The 20,695-nt window shown below is 40.0% G+C and overlaps 2 protein-coding genes across 6 annotated transcripts in view; one reads left to right on the forward strand and one right to left on the reverse strand.

Annotated features, from left to right (window-relative positions):
- The window catches only part of LOC122226091 (translation initiation factor IF-2-like), a 48,523-nt gene that overhangs the window by 20,897 nt on the left and 6,931 nt on the right, over positions 1–20,695 (reverse strand). The window lies entirely within an intron of this gene.
- The window catches only part of CAB39 (calcium binding protein 39), an 87,636-nt gene that overhangs the window by 9,687 nt on the left and 57,254 nt on the right, over positions 1–20,695 (forward strand). The window contains exon 1 of one of the 5 annotated variants that reach the window (XM_042950456.1): positions 9,063–9,214. The exons of 2 other annotated variants lie outside the window; for them this stretch is intronic. The gene's annotated coding sequence lies outside the window, so the exon portion shown is untranslated. Of the gene's footprint in view, positions 1–9,062; positions 9,215–13,881; positions 13,941–20,695 lie in introns of those variants that run through there. 2 more of the 5 variants (XM_042950457.1, XM_042950458.1) reach the window with 2 other exon arrangements.

Consider the following 20,695-nt stretch of genomic DNA (forward strand, 5'->3'; position numbering starts at 1 on the left):
CCTGACACAGGGCTCAATGACCTGAGCTGAAGTCAAGAGTCGGATGCTTAACTGACTGAACCACGCAGGTGCCCCTGCCTGTCAGTGACCTTTGAGGGAGTCACTCAAGGTCAAGACTCACTCAAGACAGGGAGATTAGAGAGAGGAAGATTAGAGACACTAATGTACTGTTTTTCCAAAAAAGGGAAAGGTGGAATCCACAAATCATAGAGACTGAAATTGATGTTGATTGCTGACATATTCCAGAAGGGAGTGAGTCATTAGCAAAGTGTTGATTTCTAGAAGCTACAAAACAGTTTATTAACTATTTCCTTTTGTAATAGAATTCTAAGTGTCTTGGATAAGGATGTAGGCAGGATACAGATGTCTGTAAAGATAGTTTCATTCATATTTGAGATTATCTGAAAAATGTACAAGTGTGTAAGTTGGAATATTTTCTAGGATTTGAAGTCATTTTGATGTTTTTCCAAGATCATTTTACTTCTGTTCGTTGCATTGGAATGTAAGCTGTATATTATGCTCTTCCGAAGTACTGTAGAGCACATTAGACACAAATTCAGTGGCCCACATCCTCTGTGCCTTGCCTTCTCAAGTAGACACAAAGGAGCTAGAACTGGTAGCAGCTTCCTGGGATGTGCACACAGCAAAGTAAATACTTTCTAGCTTTATATTGTTAAAATTATTCATCCCTGTTCTTTACAGTTGGTCATAACCCATTTGTTTACTCAAGAGCTTGTCTTGCCCTTATTCCTGAACACTAACTACATGGTGTGTGATTAGAAGCTGCCTCCTTGGGAAGAGGGCTGGACAATAGAGTGCATTCCTCCTCCACACAAGGCAAAACCTTATGGGGGATGGTGGTGAGGGTGAGGCATGTTAGTTTTTCCTTGTTTATCTTATTTTACACTTAAATATAGTGAAAGGAAGACAGAGAGATGAGGGTGCTTAGCATAGGATGTTGTATACAGACGCTCTGTGGGTGTGTGCAAAGGGCAAAACTCTCTTCTACAGAGGCTTTCGTTGTTAAGAGGAGGAAGAAATAAATAGGAGAAACAAGACAGAGGAGTGCCTCCAGAAAGAATTGACCAGAGAAACACTGGCTCTCAGTGAATGTGTCATGTATGACTTTGAAAGATCTAACGATGAAGGTGGAACTGGTTGCTTTTCAGAACTGTCTTGAGAAGTAGAGCACTTGAAAAGGTTATTAACCATGGAATGTATTAGATACAGGTTAAAAGGCCATGGCCTCCGAACCAAAAAAGTGAGTGGAGCTCTGGACCTGGATGATACAGAAAGTATAAGTTCTCTTTAAAATTTTAAAGAGATTTTTCAATAAATGATCTCATTTATTCTAGATCCTAGAAGAATAATACCAAAAGATAAAGAAGTCATGTTTCAAAACTGGCAAAAACTCTTACAAACCTGATAGAATATAAGAATGGCAACTTGGTAAGACATTACAAAGGAAGGATACTATGTTTCAATTTCACCTAGGAAAGTAGTCATGAAAATCCTAAGTAAAACACCAGCAAATAATTAAATAGGCAGTTCTCTTCCTTTAAGAAGATAGGTAACAGGTAACGCTTGCTATTTACTGCGCGCCAGGCATTTTTCTAATTATTTCAGTCCTCCCAACAGCCCTGACAAAGAGGTGGTTATTAGTGTTATTAGCCTCATTTTACAGATGAAGGAATTTAGACCAAGAGGTAAAATAATCTGCCCGAGGATAAATGGGTAGTAAGTCACACGGCCTGGGGTTTCAAACCCTCGGGGTACGTTGGGGTCCAGCACCAGTGTATATGGCACCCTTGTGCTGTGTCATCTCAGTATGCGCCAAGATAACAGTGCTAATTTACCAGTTCTTGATTATGAGCTCTTCAAAAGCTGGTAGGAGATTAAAGAGTATCTGTCTTAAACCAACAGCAAACAACCTGCCAATGGGAAAACTGTGGTAGAATTCCCCTTGAAATAAGAAGGTGAAATAGGCATGTCCAGTAACACTTCTGATGCTCAGTATCAACCTGGCCGATGCTAGAAAACATCAAGTAGAATGTATAACTGTTAGGAAAAACCGGCAGAAAATAGCAATACGTGCAGATGTTACAGTCTTAAACCTAGGAAAACCAGAATCAACTGAAAAACTAAGTTTGGTAAGGTAGCCATATACCACATAAAGGTATTTAAAATTGGTAGCATTTGTTTTTCTTTCCTGCAGTATCCAGTTGTAAAAATATTAGGGGGCTCCTGGGTGGCTCAGTCGCTTAAGCATCCGACTCTTGATCTTGGCTCAAGTCATGATCTCATGGTTGCGGGATTGAGCCCAGTATCGGGCTCCACACTGGGCATGGATTGCTTAGGATTTGCTTAGGATTCTCTCTCCTTCTGCCCCTCCCCTTCTTGTGTATATTATATATTAGGAGAAAAATCTCATACAACAAACAATGAAATGCCTAAGATGGGCAGGATCTCTATGAAGAAAACTACAAACTTAATTGAGTGGAAAGAAGATGTAAGAATGGAGAGTTACCATGTTTTTGAATGTGAAGACTGAATGAATGTTAGGAAGCAAGAAAATTGCCCAAGTTAGCTTACTGTTGGCCAGAGAGTAAAGTCATATTTAAAAAGTTAACTTAGGGAGCTTAGTGAAAGGTATATATGTACCTACTAGGTGAGTGAGATCACACATCAGTGGGGAAAGAGGAAGGATTATTTAGCAGAAGATTTTTCGATAATTGGTTATTCTTTGGGAAAATCAATTCAGAAAATTAATTTGATGGAAGAATGAGTTTAAAAACATAAATTAGAAGAACATTTATGTGAATATTTATAGACCTTTGGATGAGGAAGTAGGCTTATTTCCATTGCTATCAAGTGATCAAAAGGCAAAAAAGCAAACAAACAAACAAAAAAGATAAATGTGTGAAAAAAAGTTTGCATGATCATAGACAAAGGGTTAATATTTAGCTCAGTATAGCAAAAGCTTGTTCAAACTGGCAACTGCTGTTTATTAGTAAATGCTACCTTGGATGTTTAATCATGTTAAAATTTTAAGTCATGCTATCATTTTATAATCAGGTAAATGTTTTGCCCAAGAGGTATATACCTCTCTTCTAAATGGCAGAACTGGGGTTCCAACTTGGGTCTGGTAAGAGCTTATCCTCTTAACCCTTGAAACGTGCTGTTTTTCAAACATGTCAAAGACTCAAACACTGGATAAATAAACAGCCAATTCAGGTAGTGGCTAAATAAAAGAAATACAAATAAACAATGAGGGGGATGTTAATTGAGATTTTTTTTTTAAGTGGTAATGCTTATGTTAGTAGGGATGCATTGAGAGGGAGAGTAAGGCAATTTCATATGCTGCCCATTTGGCTTTTCTGTGAAATATTTTGGTCCAGCATATATCCAGATTCTTAAGATATTCCTTTCATGTAAGCCAGAAGATAAAATAACACGCATTTGTTTTTCATCCTCACGGCAAGTGATCTCCAGCGTCTCAAAACAAACAAAAAAATCCAGGTTATTTTATTGGTTGTGGTGATGGCTGCACAACTCTGAACTATTGAAACTATTGAATTGTATACTTCAAGCGAATTGTGTGGTATGTAAATTATTGTCAGTAAAGCTGTTATTTTAAATTAGCTATTGGGTGAAGGAAGAAAATGGAGTTTGCTTCTCTGAATCATTGAATTGTTAAAGATATTCAAAATTAGATTCTTCCAGTTGATGTTGCACGGATTTATTGGAATGCCCTATCTGATGCAGCACCATAAACCTAAAGAAGGTGAAATTAGTGCTGAGGATATCCTCCTAGTGGTCAAAGTAGAGACAGCTGGAAGCCTAGTGAAGTCATCTCTTAGCAGGGAGCTCAGAAGGTTTATGGTTTCAGGTTTATCAAAGTCATTCCTAAGATCACGTGCTTGGATGTTAGGAGACACATTACACCCAACCTTTATTTAAAACTCATGTGTGTGCACAAACGCACCTCTCACTGTTGATTTTCCTTTAGTATCCTACCTTGTGAAGATGGTGTGAAGATGGCCCTTGTTCCGTAGGGGCAAACATGAAATGTATTTCTTGTAATTTTCCAATACAAGGGTACATAAGCCAGGGTAAAATAGCTCAGAGGTTTGGGCAAGGGTATGGAGATGGGGAGCTGGGCTCTTGCGGAAATTAGATCAGTTAGATCAGCCTGTTGTGATCCCTTCAGCAATGACAGCATGGTGGGGTGAATCAGACTAATATTTCAGCTTATAAGGGAACTGGCAACTTGTTGACCACCTGGCCTGGAGCCAAGAGTGTTTGGTGGGAAGTGGAGAGTTACAGTTACTCTGTGCCATGGGCGTATTCCTTCATCAACCTAGTGAATTTTGACGTTTACTGATTTCAAATACCAAATATTGCCAAGGGAGACATATTTTTATCACCACTAATAAATTATTTATGTGCAGGTGACTCTGCTAAGCCCTGCTGTAAGTGGAGGGTGCTTTCCTTAATCGGGGGAAATGAAATAGAAAAGTTGGGTGGTCATAGGGGAGGCACGGTAGCCACAATTTAGTATTTGGTGACCAAATGTCCTGTTCGCCAGGGAAAGTCCAGGTTTATGCCTCTGGTCCCCACATAATTATTCATTGCATCCCCCTTCATTCCCCAAATTGTCCTGGTTTGGATGATAAATTATGTCATCTAACATATAGCAGTTGCAAAAGTAGTTGTTTCTTGACACACCCCCCCCCCCCCCCCCCCCATTTTTGGTGCTTAGAGTACAAGGCTGTCCATCAGATCCTTAAATAGCTTGATTTCGAAGCACTAGTTCTGGAGCATAGCAGCTACGTAGTCCCTCTGGAACCCAGAGGACTTTTCACTGGATTGGCTTGGCTTCTCTTTGAATGAGAGCTGTGATGTTCTAACTCTAAAATGTTCTGCTTTGCCTCAGGTCAGACACTGAGACACTCGAAATGTAAACACCTTGTTTTCACCCAGATTCCCTCATCTGCTCTCCCTCCAGTTCTCAGGAACTGCTCAATAAGAAGAGAAGGTGTGGAGTCCTAGTTTTTAAATGGTTGTTCTTGGGTGCCATATAACAGTTTAGGGGGATGATATACCACTATTCATACACTTTAATTTATGTAATTTTGTAGTCTTTATACCTGTCCGTATTTCTTCCAAGTTTTAGAGCATCAGTACCTGAAGGGAAAGATCAGGAGTTTTGCAAGATCATCCTGAGAGTTCAGTTTAGGATGGCTGGGAAAAAAAACTGCATTTCATTTACATTTGCTTGTATAATCTTGAGCTTTATTCTCAATTTGTGATAATAAACAGACCTATTTTCACATTTTTTCATGTTTCTTCCACTGTCATTTAATGACGCATTTCAGATATTCAGCTCTGAATGGAGGTGTGTAGGGTACATACAGGAATAAAAGTGCCACTCTCAGTCTTCACTAGGTGGGTTCCGGTCCAGTTAAGAGGAGAAATGTCTGAGCCCTCCCTCTGTTAGAGCTGCCTTTTTGGGGCACAGGACTGGAGCAGCGATACCTAGGAGGTAGCCCCTATGCTACTTGGAACTCTCTTGTTTCTTCCAACAAGGCAGGGATTCGGTGGAAGCTTATTTCAGGAGGAGTATGGGAAAAGGCAGTAACGCACCCGGGCCTTCAGCAGTCGGAACCTGGAACGCAGACTTTATTATGAGTCTCCATTTGCTGCTGCGTTTCTCTGCTCTGCTTGCTCACCACATCCTCTGCGCAGACCAGCCTTCTCCACCTGAGAGCCTGGCCACCTGCACTTCGTAAAAGTCCTTTCACGGAGCTTCAGCCCTGCAGTTGAGATTTTCACTGAGAGGTCTGCCTGCCCCTCTACGTTACTTTGCTAGGGCCAGGGGGAGTATGGTTCTTCCAGCACTTGGAGCACCTCCCCTTGGAGCCGTGTTAATGGTGGGGGCGGAGAGGGGGAGCAGTTGCCAGAAGGAGATGGGGGGGGCATCTTCAGAGTGACCCTGTGACCTTCCCAGCCAGGAGGATTGTTAGGGCTCTTATCCTCCTGTCTGCTTTGTTCAGGTGACCAAGAATAAGTTCAGGTGAACTGCTTGGTTATTTGTCTGCCCTGAGGCCACATAACCCCTTCCTGTTCTCATTTTGTCCTCACATTTTAGTCTGAAAAGCAGGCTCCTTTGTAGCTCCTCTGCCCTTAGATATCCTCAGGGCCCAGAGGAGTCTATAAAGGACTGGATCACAGAATCCCAAAGGAATTCCAGCCCTGACTGAAAGCTACTGCACTGACACTCAGCAGTCCCAGAAATACACAAGGAGGGACTGGAATGTTTGCTCCCCAAGGGTGGAATGTTCCGCTTTGTTAATCTGCTTTAGTCTAAAACACCAGTATTTGACTAGGTGGCGTTTTGCTTTCTCTCCTTATTTGCAGTTTGTTTACATTTTTACCTTGTGCCCTTTGCCTGTCCCCTCCCCGCAAGTTGTAATCTTACTGCTTTTACTAATTTATGTGAGAAGAGAGTGGAATAGAGTATAAAAGTTTGAAAGTACAGCTCACCCATTTAAGTGGTATTTTATACACTAGTTGAATAGAATACATTTTGTATAAGTGGTTTTAAAAAGTATTTTTCTAGAAAGGCAGCCACTTAGACCTTAATGTCTGCGATGCCTCACACATAATAGAGACTTGAAAAATATGTCGAATAAACTTGGAAATATTTTTATTCATCCTTACTTCCCAGAAAGGAGAATGACAGGGCCTAAATAGGCGTTGCACACCGGAGAAGGTGCTGTTTGAGAGATGAGCTTGTTCCGACCACCTCTCGAATTACAGGGACGCCTGGGCCATTGTAATCACAGATAGGAATTATTTGACTCTGAAGAAAAATGATACGAGTACCTTATTTTAACGTACCCCATACCCGTTGATTGCCTTGATACACTTTACCTGTTTGACTTAATTTAGTCATCTCTCCCAGACAGGATGTCCCCTTAGCAGCCTTACCTATTTTCACTTGAACGAGAAAATCGACACACTAGATCTTGCAGTATTTACCCAAATTATCCTGTTGTTGGTAAGGTTAAAAGCCACACCCTCGTGCTAAAATTAGCTGTTCTTTCATGTTCCTTGCCTTCTAATTTAGGGAAATGGAAAAAGTTAGGGGTGTGTTTTCTTCTCTTTTCTTTCCCCTCGTGTCCCTTCCCCCTCCTCCACCATCACCCAAAGATTTACATAAGGAGCCAAGGAAAAATAAAGAAAGGCAAATAGAATGATTCTTGGGGCAGGGTAAGTACACAAATAAGTGCATGTCTTTTACACTACGTACTTAGGCACCAGACCTGTGGCTCTTAAGTTTTAGTGGCCAGAACAAAGAAGAAAACAAGATCAATTGCAAGACTGTTCCTGAGATAAAAAACAAACCAGCTGCTTAGGACAAGTGTAATCTTTCCAGGAATGGAGACCCTGTGGATCCTTTATTAGCAGGCTCTGAGTCCATACTACATTTCTCTCAATTCTCTACAGTGTCTGTAAAACCCAAGTTCAAGTTTAACGTATCTTAGTATAAAAACATAAAGAATAATATTAGGCCAGAGTACAGTTCAGTTAAATCATTATTTTTCTGATGCTCTGGAGCTTTGGGAGCAGCCCTCTGTAATCGTTCATACCACTGAACTTTTTATTAAAATTGGGTAGCAGAGAAGTCCAAGGTTGTAACTTTCTAGTAACCACTCTGCCTTAACAGTTGGCTAAGCTGGCCAGCAGTACCAGTATCAGCCTTTGAAAATTAAAGAGCTTACGGGCACCTGGGTGGCTTAGTCAGTTAAGCTTCCGACTTTGGCTCAGGTCATGATCTCCTGGTTCACAAGTTCAGGCCCTGCGTTGGGCTCTGTGCTGACAGCTCAGAGCCTGGAGTCCACTTCAGATTCTGTGCCACCCCCCACTCTGCCCCTCTCGCACCCTGTCGCTCTCTCTCAAAAATAAATAAACGTTAAAACATTTTTTTAAGTAAAAGTGAAAAAAAGAAAGCTTAACCGGGACTTGATTTCAAATCTAGTTATATAAATTGACTTGGAGGCTAGGTCAGTGTTTTTTCTCAGAAAATAGTTCTGTGTTCAACGTGCAGACATGTTTATTATAAAGTAGTAGTTTAAAAATTTTTGTTAAATTTCTGACACTGAAGTTCCGTATAAAAAGCCGATAGGAATGAGGTGTTTGGGCTGGAGAAGAGATGGCCCGTCACCTGCCTTCCTTGGACCTTAGAGTTAGGTTTAGAAGCCACTGTCCGACTCATGACTAATGTCATTTTAGTCTGGAAAAATTAAAAAGCCTGCATCGTCAAGCACCCACCGGAATAGGCTCACCCTGTGCAACCTCCTACTCCCAGGAACACCTGTGGAAAGCCCAGTTTTCATTAACATTAACTTCCTGTTTGAACCACTAAAATTTTGACAGATTGGCGATATGGTTAGCAATAATCTAAGCATTTGGGAGATAAAGTTAAAAACCGGGAATGTTAGGGTATCTGGTGGCTCAGTTGGTTAAACGTCCAACTCTTGATTTCGGCTCAGATCATGATCTCACGGTTCGTGGGATCGAGCCCCATGTCAGACACTGCGCTACAAGTGAGGAGCCTGCTTGGGATATTCTCTCTCTCTCTGTCCCCCTCTCCCGCCCCTCCTCCTGCCTCCACCCTCTCCCTCTGCCCCTCTTGCATGCACGGGAATCTCTCTCAAATAAACATTAAAAACAAACAAACAAACAAACAAAAAACCCAAGAAAGTAGCTTTTGAAGCTTGCACAGAAGGGATAATCTCCGTATGGGTTTTTTTGCAGATTGTATAGCACTTAAACGAATACTTTAGTCTCCACATTCACTTGAGTTAGTAGATTCTTCTGCTGAAATAGTAAAGGAAACATGGAATCCCATATTCAGAACTTTTGTAGAAGAAAATATGTTTTCAGTGTTAAGTAATTGCATCCATCATAGCTCTTCCTGGATGCGTGGGATCTCTACCTAAAACTTAACTTTTTGTACTCCCTTGGATATAAGATGTTTTTGTTGTGTATTTTAGATACAGCTTTCAGATTAAAAAGCAGTTTTCCATTGTGACTGTATTGTGATGTCAACACTCACCTGGAAAGCACCACTCCATCAAGTGTGGAATGTTCTTTGGGCAATAAAAGAAGGCATGTGATTACTCTGTAAACAGCACTTGGGTTTACCGTGAGTTTTTTACCTTCTGCCTTCCTCTTCACTTGATACTTTATTTCCTGTCAGAGCTTGATGAAATTACAAAATAATTTTTGTTTTCTTACCATAATTCAGATTGCTGCATAAAGCCTTCCAGTATATTGTAATACATTTTCTGACTCTTACCCAATTTTATCCTGTCTACAGAACACAGCTCAAGAAACATCCCCTCAGTTGAAGTCTGAGGTCTTCAGCACAGGGTGCTGTGTCTGTCCTCTGAACTTGCTGCTCATGTCACGTATCTGGGTTTTTCATACAGGGTCTGATGGTGTCTGTTAGTCCTCCATAGGTTTCGGTCATCCCATGTGGGTGTGCCGTGGCTCCCCAGTGGTAAACGGAGTCCTGGAACAACAACTAGTGAATGTGCACCACAGGAGGAGGCATGACTACATCTTTTGGTCCATGAGCTGAGTCTGGGCTCTAGGATCAGGAGCTTTTTCCCAAGAGTTTTTCTAGTTCATCGTGCCAGTCAGTTGACAAATGACCTCCAGTTACTTCCTCTGAAATGAATTGTTTTTTAGCTTCATTATCTCACCTAGAATTTTTCTCCCAACCCAGGATCAGACATCTGCGTGCCAGCCACTTAGTATGTTGATATGGAGGGCTGGAAGGGATCTGCTGACTGGTTCGGAGAGATCCTCCTTGAGTATAAAATGTCCTACACCATCCTCTGAAGGGCCATGGAACTATATATTCTGTGGCTCCAAATACTTGTGCTGGAAAAAGCCTGTTTACACTAAATACCACTATACGGTGGTTTAAAAAGGAAATAAACCTTCAAATCCCCAACTATGGTGCTTCGGCTCAGGCTGGTTTTGTGGCATGTTTGTGCTTTCATGGGCATTTGGCCAGAACAAAAATAGCAGTGCTGGACCCTGAAGGAAAGTGATTTTCCAGGTTTATATCTGATCCTTTAGATAGAAGTTTGAAGGGTGTAAATTTTCAAAAGGAAATTGTTTTTTTCGAAATATAGGAAATTGTTTTCTCAAAAGAGAAAAATGAACATTTCACCCCTCTCAGGTATACCTTTTTAGAACCACAGCATTTTTTAAATTTTTTTTAAAAAATCTCTCTTTTCTTTGACACAAAAATAATTTTCTAAAAGGCTTTTTTCTTCATATTTGAACTTTGTTTCATATTCTCCCACTTGTTTACAGTTCCAGTTTGAATTATACATTCTTTTTAAGGAATTGCCAGCTTTTTAAAAGAGCAGGATTGGCTGTTTGCTTTTCTCGTTTACTAAAATATGGGTGAAGCCATGATGTTTGCCCATGATCAGATGGACTATATTTACACAACCCTGCAGCAAAGGGAGTAGTAAATTTAACTAGAAGAAAAATGGATTTGTGATTTCATGCTTGAGGACGAGTGGTGTCACATTTTAAAACGTGAACATTGATTAACCTCTATTATTGAAATACAGTGCTAGGTTGTAAAGAAATAGTTGTGCAGTTCACATTTTCTGGAACGAATTCTCAAACTGTAACAATGTAACTCCTAATTCCTTAAGACTATCTGTAAATGAGGGGTGCCTGGGTGGCTCAGTTGGTTAAGCGTCTGACTCTTGGTTTAAGCTCAGGTACATGATCTCCTGGTTCTTGAGATCTAGCCCTGCGTCTGGCTCTGTGCTGAGTGCGGAGCCTGCTTAGGATTCTCTGTCTCTCTCTCTCTCTGCTCCTCCCCCACTAGCACACCTTCTCTCTCTCTCTCTCTCTCTCTCTCTCTCTCAATAAGTAAACGTTAAAAAAAAAACAAAGCAGGCTAACATTAAAAAAAAAGACTATCTGTATATGAATCAATGTAGATAAAATTAAAGATAACAGATCATATTGATAAAAGGCCTTTAACATATTCATGGAATCAGTCATGTATTACAGATGTTTCTAGATAAGGCTTTGTAATATGTAATTGTAATTTCAAGTCTTAAACCAAGTCATGAAATCTTTTTGCCATATTATGATAATTTGAGAAGTTCAACATTGTAAATAAGTTAGCTGTCATTAGTAAAAGAGTGACCCTAATTGATTAGAAGTCTGTTTTACAGACTGCAGGTTCCATCCTGTCATTTGTTTGTGAAATCGGCTCAGAGGGCTCTGAGTAGCATTTTAAAGGGAGGAAGGGAGCAAGGGACTAGGATGGAATGAAATAGAAGAGAGAATATCATTGCAATCTTAGTTCTTAAGGATAAGTACTGTTCGCTCATACTGTGTGTGTGATACTTTTTTAACGTGTGAATATATGTGTGTTATAAGGTCAGAGAAATCTGTAAGCCATCACCACTAGTGGTAATACAGTTAGGTGGCCTGATGGCCTGGTGGTTGTTTAAACTTATAATGCAGTTTGGTGGCCTGCTTTATTTGGAAAGCTTCAGTATACGTACTTTTAATAAGTAAAGAAAGACCTGTGTGACTTACTGATCAGGTTTGTAGTTGACAGGAATCTGGTAGGGAGAAGTAATAAGATGGGGAACATGTGGAGAAGACCTAGGTCAATTAAATTGCTTAATAGAAAACAGCCATGTATGTTACTATCAAAGCTCTTCATGGAGTCCAAGATTATGTTTATGAAATACATGGCTGGGTGATGTTAGCCAGTCAGAGCACATGTGGAATGCAGGGTTCAGTCTGAAACACTGCATTTTTTGTGGGTGAAATTTTGTTTCAAATTTTTATTTAAATTCTAGTTAACATATAGTGCAATACTGGTTTCAGGTATAGAATTTAGTGATTCATCACTTCCATATAACACCCAGTGCTCAGCAGAACAAGTGCCCTCCTTAGTACACATCACCCATTTAGCCCATCCCCCTCCCACCTCCTTCCGTCCACTCTCAGTTCTCTATCATTAAGAGTCTCTTATGGTTTGCTTCCCTGTCTCTCTCTTCCTTTTTCTTCTCCTTCCCATATGTTCCTCTGATTTGTGAAACACTGCACTGTTAAGGACAGTGACAGGCTGGAATGCTGGAGAATACCTGAGGGGGTCCTCTGAGTCACCTCCCCCACAGTTCTCTGTAACAAAACCAAAACCGGATAAATTTTATAGGAATTTGATTGCCACCTGTGCTTAATGTAGTGCAGATTGGACGTGGATCTATGGCTTTTGCACACATACAGCTCACAGGCTAGTGTGGTGATGGTAATTTACATAGCAACATGTCTGATTAGGCTGCTCAAAAAGCTTTGAGTTTCTTCTACAGGAATCTCTCACTTTCCTTTTACTCTAGTCCTGGATGCGTCAGTCCCTAGGACACGAGGATACATGTCTACTACAAAATATTCCTACCTGGTGCTCACTGAAATTGCTACCGCGGTTTGATGGCATATTGTCAATTTCCTTCTAATCCTGGTATTTGCCTCGGGCTTGCTTAGACTGGGATAAAGTGTAGGAAAAGGAAGTTCATCACATCATGTTGGAATCCATGTCTAAAAGGCATGTCTATAGATTCATCTTAAAATATTCTCAAGCCATACATCTATAATTTTGAAAAATACCAACTTTCGTGTTTATTTAACATTGTACTTAACATGCGTTTTAGTATAGTTATGTATAAAGAATGCATTCTGTGCGCCCTCCCTCCCAACTAACTTAATTAGTTGGTGATTAACTGGAGAAAGGTCATGAATTCATGTTATAGTAGATTTCTTGACCTTTTCCCCACTGCTAAGCAGTGCTAATGTAAAAGTTAACATGCCTTGTCAAACTGGATAATGTAGTGAGGTTTGTCAGATTAGATTCTCATAGAACATTATTTCAGAAAAGGATATTCATTGTTTAATGTCTGATACCTGTAAATATGGAATCTTACATTCGTATTCAGCATGCAGTTATAAGTCTGGTAGAAGCTCTGGAATTCATAAAGAGAAAGGTTGTCGATAAAGCTGTAAGAAAATGATTTGTGCATTAAATTTAAAAAGTTAAAATGAAAATGACAAAGTAGGATAACATATTTGCAAAAAAATAACAGCCAAAGGGATAATATTCATAATTATACACTATCCTACAAATCAGTAGGAAAAAGACATACTCCGTACCCAGTAGACTGACGGGCAGTAGAGATGTACAGTTTTACTAAGAAAGTACACGTGGACAGTAGGCATGCAAATGTGTTCATTGTTATCAGTTATCAGCAATTCAAATAAAAAGAATTGCACTGATGAGAGGGGAAGGGAGAGGAGGAGGTCAAGAAAATAGCATTTTCAATCTGACAAAAGAAATCAGAAGGATTACTAGAGCCTGCTGTCAGTGAGCTGGTACACTGTTGATGGCAGTGTAAATTGGCATCCGCTTTTGGTACAAGTTAACAATCTTCATGTTTTGACTCAGACTGCTGCCTTACCTGAGTCCCTCAGAATCTCCTTGGCTTGTTTTACTCTGGTACAGAACATTGTGTGGTCTTTTTGTGGCCAGAGAAACCCATTATTTACTTGTTCTTTATGAGACATCGCCTTCTTTTTTTGGTAACTTTTTGTTAATGCTTTTATTTATTTTTGAGACAGGGAGAGACAGAGCATGAGCAGGGAAGGGGCAGAGAGAGAGAGGAAGACACAGAATGCGAAGCAGGCTCCAGGCTCTGAGCTGTCAGCACAGAGCCCAACGCGGGGCTCGAGCTCACGGACTGTGAGATCATGACCTGAGCTGAAGTCGGCCACTTAACCGACTGAGCCACCCAGGCGCCCCATATGAGACATTGCCTTCTAAGGTGGGTAGGTCAAGGATCATTTCTTCAGAGTTGATAAAGATGAAGAACTGACACTTAATGCTCAGTGTCAGTCCTGAGTCCAGTACGTCTGGCTAGGAGAGGGAAGACAAGGAGTTTCTTTACCGTCACTCGTTTTACGTGACTTCCAGGGACAACTGGCCCCGGTACCTTAATACAAAGTAAAGCTGGGCAGATCTGAACACAATGGGGGGGACATACAGGTGCCCAATAGAAATAAGACCTAAAGGCTGTGACATGAGTATTTCTGCTGAAATAGTTACAAACCAGCCTGTCCTTTGGAGAAATGCGACAGTGGCACCCTGCTGACTCAGTAAAGAGTGTGTTGATCGAACAATTTCAGCTTTGAAATGTGTGTTTACTTTCATGATGAATTTAAAAGACATTGTTAAAGGTGTATTTTGCATGGAATTATTTATATAAAATATTAAGTTTTGCGAAGCTGTGTTCATGCAGAAAATTGAAACAAAAAGACATGGACCTTAATTTTTAAAACTCAACTTTATTTGTAATATTACTAAGCTGAGTTAGAATTTGATATTCATTTAGTCACAAGTAGAAGAAAAACATTTTTTTTCACTCTTTATTTTTGAGAGAGAGAGGGAGAGAGCATGAACAGGGGAGGGGCAGAGAGAGAGAGAGAGAGAGAGAGGGAGACAGAGAGGGAGATGCAGGGCTTGAGCTCAGGAGCTGTGAGATCATGACCTGAGCTGAAATCAAGAGTTGACACTCAACCAACTGAGCAACCCAGGCGCCTCTAGAAAAAAAAACGTTAAAAAAAAATTTTTTTTTTGTTTAAGTTTATTTTGAGAGAGAGAGGAAAGCAGGGAGGGTCAGAGAGAGAGGAAAAAAGAGAGGAGAGAGAGAAAGAGAAGAGAGAATCCCAAGCAGGCTCTACACTGTCAGTGCAGAGCCTGACATGGGGCTTCAACCCACGAACCATGAGGCCATGACCTAAGCGGAAACCAAGAGTCAGATGCTTAACTGACTGAGCCCCCCCGCCCCCCCAGGCATCTAAGGAAGAAAACCATTTTTAAGAATACTCCCATTCATGGCATCTTGCTTTAGTCCTGAGCAAACCACGTTTCTTTTAATCAACAAAAGACATTTGAAAACTGCTACTGAGGCCAATATTCAACTGGGGCAAAGAACAAATATGTATTCAAAGAGCAAACTTTTTTCTGCAGAAGTGAAGTTACTAGTGTGTGTGCTGAAGGAAGTCCCAGAGCTCTGATCCGTGATACATTCTTAACTCCTAAGAGTTAATTTAGCTGTGTTCAGTTAAAATACTTCCCACTCTTTTAAGTGAATCCTGGAACTGTTTGAGTGATGTTCCTATATGCCCCGCCTTTGTTTCAGAAAGGATTTAGCTTGAAATATTCTATTGTACTTAGTTGTCTTACTTTAGTTATCTTATTTTAGTCTTGAAAGTCCATGTTGACTGTATGCTACTCTGGAATTACCACAGTACAACTTAACACAAGTAGTATGATTCTTTCAAGAAGTGTTTGAAATTTACCATGAGGTTCCTCTTTGCAAAATTAACACAGAGCTCTGTTGTTTTGTTTTTTTTTTTTAAATAAGATCTCATACTTTAAAGCAAGTTCTTGTAAAATTACTTTTCTAAAAATCAGCTACTTAAAGCAGAGCCCTCTCCTAGAAGTACGTGTCTCTTGCTTTGTTACTCAAATATAGGATGAATTTTACCATTAGAGAATATTTCATAAGCATTCATAATTTGACATTTCCATGTTTAGTATAAAAGAAATTCTCAAGGATTAACAGCCTGTTTTAGAAGAACACAAAAGTGAAATTATTCCTAAACATCACTTTTACTAAGCCCATTTCATTAAGTACTCATTGTATAATTTACTTAGAATGAAGGATGAGTGGATGGAGAAGCACGTGATCACTCAGACGGATGCATGTGTTTGAGATACTAGTTCAAACTGGAGAGGAGTATACAGTTTTCATAGCCTGGCTCTCTATGCAGTGCATTTCTGATATTTAATAGAAAAGGAACTTGGGTTTTCAGTAACGAGTAGTAAAAATCTTTTCCAAACCAAGTGATACAGAGATATGGACCAGTTTTCATTTTGTGTGTTTTTTAGGGCTAGGGGACATTCAGGGGTATTCTTTTCACATTTATTTAACTCCATAATCTTAGAGATTGCCTTTTGCCTATTTGATCAGAATTTTAAAAATCAATATTTTGTAAAAAGTGACTTGGTGAACATTTATTTCTAGATACTTATTAATTTATTACCGTTATGTTGTACATTTTTGTAATACTTCATCTGTATGTAAGATGAAAGGACAGATAGGGGTGCCTAGGTGGCTCAGTCAGTTAAGCGTCCGACTGGCTCAGGTTGTGATCTCATGGTTCATGAGTTCAAGCCCCAAGTGCTGATAGCTCAGAGCCTGGAGCCTGCTTCGGATTCTATGTCTACCTCTCTCACTGCCACTCCCCTGCTCATGCTCGCTCTCTCTCTCTCTCTCACTCACTCTCTCTCTCAAATAAATAAACATTAACAAAAATTTTTTAAAGATGAAAGGACAGGTAAATACAAAGAGAATTTGGAGTCAAGACACTTGCCTTGTATCCTGACTGACACACTCATTATAGGATCTCAGGGATAGCCTTTTCTGTGACTCGAAAGATGTATAAAAGTATTTACCGTAGGATTCAAGAAGGTGGGAATGGATAAAGTGTTTGTAGTAAGAATACAAAAACACTGATTCGAAGGAATAGATGCACCCCTGTTTATTGCAGTGTTGTTTACAATAGCCAAATTATGGAAGCAGCACAAGTTTCCATTGATAGATGAATGGATAAAGATCTGGTATATATGTACAATGGAATATTATTCAGCCATAAAAAAGAATGAAATCTTGCCACTTGCAACGATATGGATGGAGCTAGAGAGTATAATGCTAAAGCAAAATGCTTAAGCCAGTCAGAGAAAGACAAATACCATATGATTTTACCCATATGTGGAATTTAAGAAACAAAACAATTGAACAAAGGGGAAAGGAGAGAAAAACCAAAAACCAGACCCTTAACTATACAAACTGGTGGTTACCAGAGAGGAGGTTGGTGGGGGGATGGGGGTAATTAGGCGAAGGGGATTAAGAGTACACTTGATGAGCAGTGAGTAATACATGAAATTGTTGAATTGCTATCTTGTACACCTGATATAACACTGCATGTTAACTACACTTGAATTAAGGAAAAAAATGTTTTGGAGAGCCTGGCTGGCTCAGTCGGTTAAGCATCCAGCTTCAGCCCGGGTCATAATCTTGCAGTTCGTGAGTTCGAGCCCCATATCAGGCTCTGTGCTGATTAGCTCAGAGCCTGGAGCTGCTTCTGATTCTGTGTCTCCCTCTCTCTCTGCCCCTCCCCTACTGGCCCTCTGTCTCTGTCTCCCAAAAATAAATAAACATGAAAAAAAAGTGTAGACATTGGATTAGAGAATATATATACATCACAGTATAATGCACAAGTGATCAGTGCTGTTAAGTTCATTCTAGTTTAATGTTAAAGAAGCAATCCATGCAAAAAAAGTTGTGCGAATCAAAACAAGATAGTTCTACAGTTGTATCACCATCTTGGGAACCCAGCAGTATTCCATGTTGGTTAATTATACCTTAATCCGTCACACTTTAATCAGAATTTTGCCATGTTTATATGGTAAATTAGAGTTGCTCAGTAAGTAGGGGTCCAGCTTTGTGCATAGCAACAGGTAAATTATAGGGACTTTCCTAGGATTTCCTGCTCACTTGACCTCCCAAACTATTTAGGTGGTGGCCCCTAACCCCTTTCAGGCTGGGTTTCAAATTAAAATTTTTTAGTTAACTCCTGGTTATTTATGTATCAGTCATTTCTGTGGCCTTATTTGTTTTTGTTTTGAGAAGTGTTTTTTCGGTTCCCTGTCAATAAATTTATCTGGAGTCTTGTACAAAGCATGTAACATGATGGGTAATACTCAGTTGGCCACCACAGGGGTTCCTGACTCTTTGGAGGTGATACATATATAAATAACAACAGCACAGCATCATCCGGATTTTAAAAGCTTAGAGTGTGAGAAGGGTGGGGACCTCTACTGTGGGATCTTCCTGGAGCGACTGGCATTTATCTGTGGTAGGGGGAGGGGCCAGGTTTGGGGCAAGTAGAGAAGTAACTGTGCTCCCAAGGAGGGACTGCCCATGGTGGTATCGCTGTAGTTTTCCAAGGATTATTTCAAGGAAGGACACTGCATGTCAGCTTTTGAAGTCATTGCCCATGTACTTACTCTCTGTGAATGTTCTTCCTCCTCCTAGCTGCCTTCAACAGGAAAGTTTACTTATTGAACTGCAGGGGACAAAATGAACACGTGTAGATGGGAACAGTGCAGTAAGAGAGCTCTGAGGCTCTGTAAAGGAGAATGTGTTGTTTTTAAGTCAGAAACATGGATTAAGGTGGTCGTCTGCAGTTAACACATACGTTTTGGATGTTTTGGCAAATAAGAGGGGAAAAGCAAAGCACAGTAGACAGGCCAGTTCTTCAGAATAGGAACTTTTCCTTATTACTCATCTTTTTAAAATTATGAAAATGTTCAAGCATATACAAATAGGCTGTAGTATAATGAATCTCCTGTTTCAACAGTGATTAATACTTCGCTAGCCTTGTTTCCTCTATCTGCCCCCCCCCCCCCACCTTACTCTTAGGGAATATTTTAAAGGAAATCTCAAATCACTCAAACTTTGGTATGTGTGTCTAACTGAGGATATTTTTTCCTATCTACTCTTGTCTACTGTACACAAACAAGATGAGCCTGGGACATGTTGGTTAGACTGTCTACTATAGTCCAGTATGATACCTGACAGAATTAACAGTGATTCCTTAATTATGTCCAGTGTATAATTTTTCTGATTGCCAATATATCATTTTTAAAAGTTGGTTTATTTGAATCAGGGTCCAGAGAAGGTCCATATATTTGACGATGTCTTGTGAGTGTCTCACTATTTAATATTCTCTGCTTCTCACCTCACCCTGCCTTATGCCCTTTGATCTGTTGGAGAAAACCAGTTATTTGACTTGTCCCTTGTTCTGGGCTTGACTTACTGCTTCCTAGTGATGTTGTTCAACTTGTTCCTTTAGGCTGGTAGCTCTAGAAACTTGGTTATTCAGATTTTTTGTTTCTAGTAGGGGAAAGGAAATCAGATTTTTATAGATGGAACTTTGTATTTCCTATTGCATTATGTCATGAGACAGATTGATGTCTGGTTGTCCTATTTTTAGCAATAGATGAGTGTTTTCCAGTGTATCCATTATGAAGTTCTCCCTCACCCTTTCACTTGTGATTTTAATGGCCATTGATGTTTGTTGCCTAGATCCATTATTTCATAAGGATTACAAAATGGTAATTTTCAATTTTTCTTCCTACATTTAGTACGTTTATGTGAATCTTCTATAAAGAACTTTTCCTTGCCACCTATTTGGTTACCCTCAAATACAGGCTATATAGAAGAGACAGGATAAATGCGCCGTTCCCTTCATTTACCAGTTTTGAGGGTATTGTGGTGTTGCTCTCACAGGCTCTAAGGTGACTACTAAATTTTCTTTTTTAGTACCATAATTTTCATAGATTTTAATGTTTTACTTCTATTAATTATATATACTTATATTACTACTAAATATATACGCAAAGGTTCAATTTGTGTGCCAATTCATTGTAGTCATTTTCCCTTTTTATGCCCCAATTGTATCATCTTTGGCCTGTGGAAGCCTACTCAGATTGGCTCCTGTGTCTTTTTTTGTATGAACCCATTCATTCATCTATGCTTTCTGAAGTAACTAACATGTCCCAGGCTCCTCTTGTGTATTTCCTGCTCCTTCATGGAGACCTGATTCCTCTATGAGAAATGATCTTGTATTAATTTTTTTTTTTTTTTTTAATTTTAGAGAGCGTAAGTGAGGGAAAAAGGGCAGAGCGGGGAGAGAGAGAGAGAATCTTAAGCAGGCTCTATTCTCACTGCAGAGCCCAATGTGGGGCTCGATCCCACAACCCCGGGATCATGACCTGAGCTGAAATCAAGAGTTTCTGGGTATACAGCAATGAATGAGTGAAACCAGTGAAGTCCTTGTTTTCATAGGACTTATTTTAACAGAAAGGAGCAGATAAACATATGTCAGTTTATGGTGATAAGTACTGGAAGAGCAATGAAGCAAGATAAGGAGATGAAAGTAGGGGAGAGGTGCTATTTTGGAAACAGTGGTCTGGGAAGGCCCTATTCATATGGTGTCATTTGAGTAGAAGTGTGGGTAAAATGAGGGAGAGAGCCACAGGGATTTGAGCTGAAAGCTCTCCTTAGACAGTGTGGGGAATGTACATAGGCCTGGCCCAGGAATTGAAGCCAGGGAGTGTAGCTAACGTCTGGGGTGTAAGAGACAAGAATAGAAAGGCGTGGATCACAATGAGCCTTATATGCCTTGGTCAGGAGTTTGGATTTTATTCTGAGTGAAATGGGAAGTCATCGGGGGAGGTATTGAACAGAGAAGCGACAGTGCTTTATAAACTGTGACGTGCATGAGAGATCATACAAATAATTTAAATACTACTATTACAACTACAACCCTCTGGTTTACCATCTAGGCTATAAAAGAGTATCAGTTTGACTCCTGAATAGTACCCAGTTTTGAACACTGTTGGCCCCTGCAAGGTATATTAATTGCAAAACACACTCCAAAGTCTTGT

The sequence above is a fragment of the Panthera leo genome, chromosome C1 (assembly GCF_018350215.1).
Source record: "Panthera leo isolate Ple1 chromosome C1, P.leo_Ple1_pat1.1, whole genome shotgun sequence".
In the NCBI taxonomy this organism is placed as follows: Eukaryota; Metazoa; Chordata; class Mammalia; order Carnivora; family Felidae; genus Panthera; species Panthera leo.